Genomic DNA, 10,381 nt, shown 5'->3' with positions numbered 1-10,381 from the left:
AAAAGTCTTCCCTCTTTCCTGAAACATTTGTGGCAATATCCATTTTATCTGTACTTTGGAGGTAAAGGGGCTGAGGCACAGAAGATGAAGCACTGGCCTTACGTAGCATCTTTAGAGTGGAGGTAGAAGCAGAATAGAAGTCTGCAGGTGACAGTGCTGGAAATAGCAGCCTGCTTTTCTTCTCTGGGGAAGAAAATACAGCACCTGGAGAGCATGATGGTAACATATAACTCTGTATGAAGAATAGTGCTGTTCAAGAAGTGGAGGTCCTCCTAGTACTGAACATAAATAGTTTGCCTGTAAATGAGATGGAGAAACAAAGAACTGCACCAGTTCACCTTTGAAAAATTGCCTTTATTAGACCAGTCTTGCTAAAATTGCTGGGAGTAACAGATTCTAAAATTGAGCTACTCAATTAGTCTCAAATGGAAACTGTGACAGCCAGCCTTAAAGTGGAGAAAATTGTATTTAAGAATTGCACCTTGGGCTTGGCAGGATGTCTAGGAAGTTGCTGTGCTGTAGCTGTTGAACTCGTACGGAGCATGGATTTCATGCTGGTGAATAGCAATGTAGTAAATGTTCTACAGAAATGTTACAAACCCAGGAGAAAATCCCTTTAAAGAGGTGACCCAGGTGAGAAAACAGTTTGTAGACATCTTCTGTGAGCAAAGTGCAGCCCTGGAGGATTACACTGTCACAATTGTGTGTGGTATGTTCCCAGCCCGTGAGGAAAGAGGGAGGAAATGGCCTTTGAAACAGAGTAGTGAGAGTGGAATGGGCAAGTCCTTTTGCATGATTTCAGCTGTGCAACAGCATTTCCAGGTTCAGGACTCAGTGGCAAGGACTCTTGAAGGAATGCACCTCTGGTAGACCAGGAAGCTCTATGGCAATGACAACAGCCATGCCCTTAGAGCATGGTAGGTTCTGGCTCCAGGGGACAAGGTAAGGAAAAGGTGAAGGTAGGTATAGAAAGTTTCAAAAGGGGCTGAACACGTAAATAAGTTAGGTCTGAAAGATTTTCTGGAGAAGACAGTAATGTTTGTTAAGGTCCTTGTAATATTAGCTTGCTTCATTGACACAAAGGGAAAAAAATCCATTACTACTACCCATTTCAGAAATGATGGTTTCTAGTCTTGAAGAACACAGTTCTGCAAGTACTTTACATGGAAGAAAATCTCTTTGAGAAATACTTGTGAGCAGCTGTGTTTGTTGGGGTGGAAAGGGGCCAAGGGTTCATAGGACTAGCACCCATAGGCACTAACACCCAAGAGGCATTATGGCAGAAAAAAACCCCCAAAAAACAAAAAGCCCCTCCCCTTAGCAATTCCACCAAACAAGATTCTTTTACAATGGATTTTCCTACTGATATGGTGCCTACAGTAGCTGTGTGGTATTGAACTCAAGGTGGTTGCAGGTTTCTCAGAGACCCATACTGCAGTTCTCCATCTGCCTACAGCTTGCTGTCTGATATCAGGATCCTGTCTAGAATGCAGGAGTCATTCTTGGCACTAGCTATCAGTATATTCCTTAAAATAATCAAATGAGGTCACTGTGATTGGGTTTTTTTAATTCTGGCATATAAATTCATACATTTCACATTTTGTAGTTACTCTGTGTTAAAGAGTCCACATTCATTACCAAGCCCTGAGCAGAATTCTGCATTAGCTGACAGTTTCAGTGAAGATTTTCAGTGCACCTTGGGTGATTTAACATAATCCATCTCCCTGTCTCAGCTCCTTATCGGCTAGATGGAGGTGATAACACCATCCCAAAAGGGTGACATGGGGATAAGTGTAATCAAGAGATTGTGCAGGCATTACTGTGCTAACAGCTATGAAATACCTAAGATTTCTTATCTAAATATGAAGGTTAATTGCCCTCTTCAGAGGTATTTAGCTTGCATTCTTTTCAGCTGATAAAAGGGAGCATGCTTCCTCCAGTTTCAGACCACTCATCAAGAATGCAGTTGTATAGTGTTGGACTTCCTTTCAGCTGCAAAACAATTGCCATGGACATAGCACGTGGGTGTGTAATGCTCTCCAAAACACCAAGGGTTGGATTTCCAACAGACCTGCACACTCTAAATGAAGATTTGACATTTTCTAAGGGGTTCATCTCCCATTGAGAATAAGAAGAGACTCTGGTAGCTTAAGCTCTTTTGGAAAAAAAAAAAATCTGGCCTCTGTGCAGAGGCTGAGTTTTCTTAAGACTGAAAAAAACAGTTGAAGGGTGTGTGAAATCAAACCATAAATGAGCTTGAAGCAGCAGCACCCTGTGACCTGGCTGGCGAGTGGAATAGTGTGAGAGTAATTTGCACATGGATGGTGAGAGAGAGAATTGTCCCAGAGCTGATGAGGCACCTGGACCAGAGTTTCAAAATGTTCATATGCTTGTCAGAAGACAGAAGTTGATCTCTACTGGCAGCAATAGCTCTTCAAAGCTCTTCTGGTTATTTGTTTTACCAAAGCTGCATGCAGAAATTTTGTGCTTTTCAGCCACATGTGTGGCCTTTAACTCTTAATCCTCTTCTGACTAGGGTCAAATTCAAAGGCTTCTCCCTGCCCCATACCATTAAGCTTCTGATATGACTTTTATTGTGAGGCAGTCAGGCATTATACCAGTTCCTAGGTATGAAAATGCACAGCTACATTTTCCTATTATGAGAGGCATCCTGCTCTGTTCACACAGACTGGACATTCTGCAGAAGTTTTTTGCTTTTGGTTGGATTGAAAAGCTTTGAAACTATCCAAATGATTTTTTTGTTTGTTTCTCAGTCACGGCTTTTCTGCTCCTGTTCTGAAGCAGTCTGTCACAGATGTGCCTGGAATACCAGCACACATTGAAGCATAGCTGTCATTCCTTTGTAGCACTCTTGCCTTGGAGCTCTGCGTGCTAGAAAAGGACATATCCAACCCTCTCCTTCTAGATGGTGTTCTGCAGAGGGACCCAGCTTGGAGCAGTTGGAATTAGTGTGGTATAACACACCTTCTGTCAGATAATGGGTCCTTGTATTGGTTTCTGTAGGAATACAGGTTTTCTGTGGACTTTGCCTTCAGTTTCTCTCAGGTGTGTATAGATCCTCCCTTCAGACACTGCTGAATGTAGTTTTCAGGGGAATGTTTGCTGCTCCCTACGCTGTCAGGCTTGCTTCCAGCTCTGTCTTGCCTTGAAATTCTGACATTCCAGGCTGCATGGAGGAGTGTGAATCCACAATCCAGTTGTGGATATATTCCTAGGTGAAATACCTGTGTCATAAATGGAGGAGGCCTCCAAAACACCTTCCTAGAGGGGATTAATTATGTTCAACATTAGTACTGCCTGTCTCATTTATGTACATGAGCACCTTAGCATCAGCCACGCTGTCCCTCTCCTCCACCCATCATATACCTGGTGTGCAACTCCACCTCTATTGTGCTCCCCAATGTTCACAGGCAATACCGTGGAAGAGAAATCAAGCTGTGGAGAGCAGTTGTGTTCCCTCTGTTGTGCAGGCAATCCAGTTTTATCTGAGGGCACTGGCACTGTGGTTTCTCTTCTTTTCTCTGTCCCAGTCAGGGACCAGCCTCAGGTGCATCCCTTGCTTGTGATCTTGTCAGAAAACCAGCCCAATGTGCATACAGGGGCATGACTTAACCTCCTTCTCTTTGTAGCTGACAGGTTTTAAACTGAAATGGGAGACATTAAACTGACACTTATTTGCCTTCTGTCTAGTGGAATCTAGTGGAAGATTAATATTTTGGTTGAGAATATATTTTATGCTAAATACAATATTTTACTAGGCTTGAAAATATAGAAGAGTTTAAATGTTTTGCTTTTTAGGTTTTATGTGCAATAAAATGATGACTGGTATCAAATAGGTGTAATTTAATTTTTATGTGACTGTTTCTCCCTCTCCAATTCTCAAATAAAATGCTCAGCACCTTTTAAAAAGCCCACCTGCACTAAGAGACTGCTTTTTGTTAGCCTCCAGAGCACTAGTTTTAATTTGTTAACAGGAAAATATCTTTTGAAGGAGGATTATACAAGCTGAGAGATGTTTTTAGAATGGGAGAGAGAAAGTGAAATTGAACTCCTGGAAACAGACTCAAGCACAGGATAAATAAGTGCAGCCTTAACCATGCATCCTCTTCTGCAATATGGTTAAATTCTGCCTATCTTCCTTGCTGCACGGGGAGGTCCTTCAGCCAGACCATCCTGCTGCCCACTGTGCTGCAGCTAGCAGGAAAAAACAGAATTGCTAATGCTCTTTGTAAGGGTGGTTTAGATTCTTTCAACCATTTGGTCCTGCTTGTAGGAATCCCTCTGGCAGATCTTGTTCTTAATTCAGCCCAAGGTGACCTTCCTCCCCTACTTTGCTAGCCACCAGGTCCAGGACTCTGTACAGAGAGGAGCCTAAACACAGATATGTGGAAATGCAGGTGAGGGAGTTGTTCTCAGAGTTCAACAAAGGGAGCCTGGTCTGCTCCTGGAGCCCCCCTTTGAGGGCTACAAAGGGCAGCAACTTCACTGTGGGGCCTCCAGTGGCCATGGCCATGAAATAAAGTCACAGAAGGGGACAAGAGGCAAGATGCCAGCCTCTCCTTCAGGACCCTCTGAGGATGGCTCAGCACTATTACTTGTCAGCCTTGATAATCTCTGAGAACAGGAAGATTCCTCTGCAGAGTTAAAACATCTAATTCCTTTCATAGATTTTCTTCTGAAAAGCTTCTGCTATACAGCTATGGCAGCATTGTGTTACTTGTATATTACCTGTTTTTCTAACATGAGGCTTTGCTGAATGAAGTGTATTTCCATGCTCTTTGAACAGTACAAATCTGGAAGCCACCTTTTTTATTCTCAAAGGATATAAACCCCCACAACTCTTACCAATATAAATAAGGTTTCAAATAGGATTTAAAGGTTGCTGAACTGAGCTTATAGCAAACTACAAATAGTAAAAAAAAAAACAACCAAAAAAAAAAAACCAAAAAAACTTACCTTTTTTTTGCTGTTTAAATGGCTCAAGTAGACCATCTGCCTCTGAAACAGCTCGTGTATTTCTGCTTCTGGAACTGCTCATGTATTTTTGGATTTGGTTACAAACTGACCACAGCATTGCAAACAGCACTCATCTGCAGAGATATCTGTTTTTATACACAACATGAGACTGGCAAGAGAGATGTGTCTAATCAGTGTTTTAGAAGTCAGACAGGAGTGGTATGACTCCAGCTGGCACAGCCATGTCCTTGTAATTTCACTTCACTACCACTTAATTTGTATAAAATTGGGACAATTTTAAATGGATGTTACCATAATGGGAGAATCTAATGAATTCCTAGTTTAGGGAAAAATAAAACTGTCCATCTAAGGTGACTTCACTTTAGCCTCCTGTGAGTCACATGGGATGTGGAATTACAGCATTTGTTGTTGAGCAGAATTATGGATGAGGCCCAAGACTAACTGACAGCTCAGTTATTTCTTCCTGATGCATTTCATTAATAGCCCCTGCACCTCTCACCTCCACCAAATCGGCAGCTAGTGAGGTGCCTGTAAGAGGCTAATTGCCTCCAGAGTCAATTGTCCTGGAGCCAATTGTTAATCTCCTGGTGTTAATTGCCAAAATTAGGGGAATTCAGGGTAGGCAGGAGGCACGGGAGCTGCATGCATATTAGAGCTGTGTAGCAAAATGCAGGTGTTCAACTGTGCTCCATGACACCACAGCAGAACATAGAGAGTTGGAAACATAATGAGGCACAAGTTGAGTGTAAATCCTGAATGTTTTGCTGCATTTTTCATTCATCACTTAGATTACTATTCTATGAGGGAGCTATAAAACAGGGGGGGTGGAATCTGGGCTCTGAGGAAGTCAAATAAAAGTACCAAGGATTTCACTGGGGAGCCTGTACTACCTGATGTTGAGGTAACACTAGCAGTATTGTGATGGGTTGGGAAAGAGAAAGAATGGAAGTGCAACAGTTGTATAGTTTAGTTCTCTGTTTTGCCATGGCTTTTCAATGTGATGTTTCCAGACAGAAGAGTAAATTTAATCCTAGAGCTAAATGAATCTCTGGAACTCTTCTAGTAACTTCAGTTGAATTGATCCCACCTCCATAAAGATATGTCTATAGTGTGTTTGACTTGTGCTTTTGTATCTGCTTTTCTAACATTGGATGATTGAGTACCTTCCTGAAATAGAGAAAACTGTGTTACTTTATGGATAAGCTGGGATCATAAACAACTATTAAGTTATGTAGAGTGGAGTTTGAGCCAAAATCTGAGCAAGGTATGTTTGATAAAATACATATTATGCACGTAATCTGTTGAGAAAGGCCCTGCTTAGCTCTTATTTTGGTCTGTCAGACTGGTATTTTTGAGCATCCCAGTTTACAGCTTATGTCTAGACTATGGTTTGACCTTTTATTCCTGGTGTCAGATGGTTACTTTCAAGAGCTGGAGTCTGCTGCTGTTGGGCAGTGATGGAAGTGTGTATTCTGCTAACCTGAGCAGCTGGAACATCTGTTGGGGAAATAAAACCATCAGTTGTTTGTCTGGATGTTTGAGAGATAAGAGACTTTGGTTGTGGGGTTTTGTCAGCCTGTGTGACAAATGTTTTATGTCCCAGTTTACAGTAGAATTCTTTTAAATAAATACAGATTACTTTAGATCTTTTTACTTTTTTTTTTTAACCTAGTGGGAAGAAAACAGAAATCTTCTGCGGCTACTGTGTATTGTAATGGCCATTTTGCAATCTAGTGACAACAATTAAGTTAGCTTACAAATTCCAGTCTGGAAATTGCCTGCATGACTCAAAGGGCTGAGAAACATTTGAAAAAATAGCCCTGAAGATTTTTTCAATGCTGGTGACACGAGTGGGAAAATGAAATTTTAAAAAAAAGGAGGAGGTAATATTATCACATTGATAGTGTTATGGTTAGTGGCCAGGGTAACAGTAACAGATTCAAAGAGCACCTCTGTTTTGATTTGGTTTTCAGGTTGGCTGCAAGCTGTACTTTTAACACATGATGTAGATATGCTGAAGAGCCATCTACAAAGCTCCAACCTTCAGCATAGTTTTTTCTCTCTGTAATATAATGCACTAACATATATAGGAGCTGTGAAGGAAAGAGGAAATAAGCTTTGTGACCTAGTTTTACACAAATTAGAAGGCTTAATTTGAGGCACAATCATTTCATCAGGTGTGTGTTAACTGGCAGGATGACTGGGTCCCCTGAGAGAGAATTTAATTTTGATGTATTTTTCCCTGCCCTAACTGCAAAGCTACTTGATATTTGCTTTAATTTGGCACCTGCAGCTAGCATTGTGACAGATAGAGATAGTTACAAAAATTAACATAAATTTTAAAATAAAGTAATTAAAAGCACAACTGCAAAGACAAAGCTAAAGGTGGGCCCTGCCACTGAACATAGTGATTAAAGAAATGGCCTGTTTTTCTGTTCTTCCCTCAGTTCCATATCTTCTGGGCAATCTGAAACACTGAGTTACATAACATCAAATCAAAGCAACAAAGTTGCAGGTATTTTAGGGGAATCTCTTGGGTGGAATGGAGAGGAGACCCTCTTACAAGGGAGCTTCTCTCAGTGTTCCCAAAAGTGCAGTGAAGCGCTGTCACAAGCCGCTGCTTGCTGCCCAAAGAGAAAGGCAATCTCCTAGCACACTGCAGGGCATTCCCTCCTCCATGAGGATGAAAGCCTCTGAGATCAGCAGCACTCAGAAACACAGCGGTGCCTGCCTGCACTTGAGGACCTGTCAGTGCACTTTCACCACCATGGCTTGTATGCCTTGAGGAGGACTCTCTGCCTTCAGCGCTGGAGCCTGGGGTCAGCCTTCAGAGGCAGGAGCTCTGCAGGAAGCAGCCAGCCTGAGGAGAACCAGAAGCACTACTGCTGCTGCTGAGAACTTCTGCAGCAAGGGATGGTGTTGTTCTCCAGCCTCCAGCCTGGGATTTGTGCCAGTGGCACAGAATGCTACTGTTTGGTTCTGTAAAGTCTCAAACCTCATTTCAGTAAAAGTTGTGTTAATGTGTATCCAAGCTGTGCACACACTACTAAAATCCACTTCTCTAAAGTGCTTTATGATCATGGTTTATATTCTCCTTAGAATGAATCACAGATGTTTTGTTGTTTGGGTTTTTTTTTTCCCTTTAATCCCATCAGTTACATGGTGGGTGAGCACACTGTGGTGTGAACTAGGTCTGTTTAATTTTTTACTTCACAAACTGGTAGTTATAGGGGAAAAGGAGGGGAAGAATGATATAATCTTCCTTCGTGTGTCTGGACTACAAACCTACTTCCTCAGTGTCTTGAACTTATGTGTCCAGGTCTTGGCAGCAGGAAGGCTGTGAGAAGAAATCAGGGCCTGGCCCCATCCCAGATACAGCTGGCTCTAAAACACACCCACTGCTGTCCAAAGCTGAGTCTACCAGTGAGGCTGGTGGCACCTTGATGGAAAAGTGTTGAAGAAAGGGTAAAACATGCTGTGTAGAAGTTGTGATAGAGAGAGGAATGAGGCAAACTCCCCCAACAAAATAATAGCTGTGCAGGCAGCAAGGTCAAGGAAAAAAGAGAGGGAGGAGGTGCTCCAAGCACTGGAGCAGAGGTCAGCCCATGGAGAAAGCTGTGCTGAGACAGGCTGTCCTCCTGCAGCCCCTGGAGGATCATGTCAGAGCAGATATCCACTGTGCAAGACCCTGTGCTGAAGTGTGAGGAGGAAGGGCAGGCAGAAAGGAACTGTTTTATGGACTGACCACAAACCCCATCCCTCCATCCCCTTGTGCTGCTTGGGGGAGAGGGAGGCAGAAGAGTCAGGAGGTTGAGCTGGGAGGAATGGGATTTGGGGTGAAGGTGAGGTTATTTTTCTGGATTTTATTGGGGTTTGGGGTTTTTTTGTCATTGGTTTGTTTGGTTTTTTTGTTTTTTTTTTTTTTTTTTAAGTTCTGTTTTTGTTTCTCACCATATTTATTTCTAATTGGCTATAAATGAATTGGCAGAAGTTGATGTCCTCTAAGAAAATCTCACTCTCCCTAGTAATGCCAACAGTTTAATTGCATGGCACCATTTGCAGAAACGGCACTCTCTCAGCAGATCAGTTTGCTTTTCAATAGCCTGAGTTTGAAGTGCTGTCATTCAAATAGAATCTCTACCAGTAGTTGTTATTTATAAAGTGATTTCAAGTTTTGTGTCATTGAAAGAAGATGGGTTTGCAGTTGCATTGACAGAAGACTTTCTTCTTAGGGTTACCTATATATTTTTGGGGGAAAAACAATGTGCCTTTCAGGATCATTTACAACATTATTTGATTTTGAGACCAGTGAAAAGGGAACTAATGCAGATTTTAAAGTCATCAGTCATAGTCTTTTGCAGACTGCACTATGCATATGCATTCTCTATTTGCTTTGCCTAAATACTGACAACAAGAGAATAATGAGGCAGCATGAAGCCTCCAGAAAACAGTTCTGTTTTGTGGTGGTTTTTGGGGTTTTTTTTAATGATGAATCACATGTAGCAAATGGTCATTCTTCTTCCCGTGCAGGACTGGGCAGACAGCTTAATGGTATTTGTTCCTCATCAGCCTTTGACAGATGTTATAGAGTCAATATGGATATGTTATCCTAGCTCATCTCCAGGAAGAGATAAGCTGTAATAGAATTATGGCCCATGTTTCATAAATCAGATCTGAAACCATACCAGAATGGATTGAGAAAATGTACTGTAGCTGTTGCTGTTGCTCTGGAAGACATTGTTAACTTTCTGTTCTGAAGAAAGGTGACATAAATATCCCTTTTTGCCTTCCAGACTGTAGAAGGAAGATGTATCAAATTACCAGAACTGGGTAACCTTTCTAATTGGGTTAATTTTTCTTAAAATAATTAAACTAGTGGTAAACTCAAACTTTTCCTCTCACATAGGCCAGGGTATACTTCACTGTTTCAGCCATGGCTTTCCGTAGTCACCTCTCAACAGGGTTTATAGATTCTCTTTGCTGGAGCTAAGTCATGTTCTCCTTTGCAAGCACTTCAAAGCACAGTTGGAATTGTAACTCCAGCGTGGGCAGTTCATAAGAATAGGGAGCCACACCAGAGGGCAAAGGTAAGGAGTAACTCATTGCACAGATGTGACACTCTTGGAGTGATGGATGTGTGAAGTGATTTGGAAAAATGTCTTTTCAGGTTGGATAATATTATTTCAACAGCTGTTGTGTGATTTATTATCTCTGTTCCCTCTCCTGTAAAATCACCTAGACATCCTTTAAATAGAAAGAGTCCCTGAAGTCACACCTTTTAATTGAGAAGGGATGGTGAAAGAGAAAAAACCTAGCATTTAATTAGCTCTAGAAAAGCTTTTATTTTAAATGTGTTCCTAAACTGCTTCTTATAATCCCATAG

General features: G+C 41.7%; 2 long non-coding RNA genes across 3 annotated transcripts; one reads left to right on the top strand and one right to left on the bottom strand.

Annotated features, from left to right (window-relative positions):
* Window positions 1-231: 231 nt before the first annotated feature.
* LOC135300726 (uncharacterized) lies at window positions 232-5,598 on the bottom strand. The gene is made up of 2 exons (XR_010362497.1): window positions 4,978-5,598; window positions 232-3,665 (listed from the first exon to the last, which is right to left on the bottom strand). It is a non-coding gene; the product is annotated as an uncharacterized LOC135300726 (long non-coding RNA).
* Window positions 3,651-8,911, top strand: LOC135300727 (uncharacterized). Of its 2 annotated transcripts, none has more exons than XR_010362499.1 (3): window positions 3,651-5,736; window positions 6,671-6,881; window positions 7,446-8,911. It is a non-coding gene; the product is annotated as an uncharacterized LOC135300727 (long non-coding RNA). The 2 variants fall into 2 exon arrangements; XR_010362498.1 differs by lacking the exon at window positions 3,651-5,736 and adding an exon at window positions 5,752-5,899.
* The last annotated feature ends 1,470 nt before the right edge of the window (window positions 8,912-10,381 follow it).

Source organism: Passer domesticus, chromosome 5 (assembly GCF_036417665.1).
Source record: "Passer domesticus isolate bPasDom1 chromosome 5, bPasDom1.hap1, whole genome shotgun sequence".
In the NCBI taxonomy this organism is placed as follows: Eukaryota; Metazoa; Chordata; class Aves; order Passeriformes; family Passeridae; genus Passer; species Passer domesticus.
Note: the sequence above shows the minus strand (reverse complement) of the source record. Positions and strands in the feature narration are given on the sequence as shown.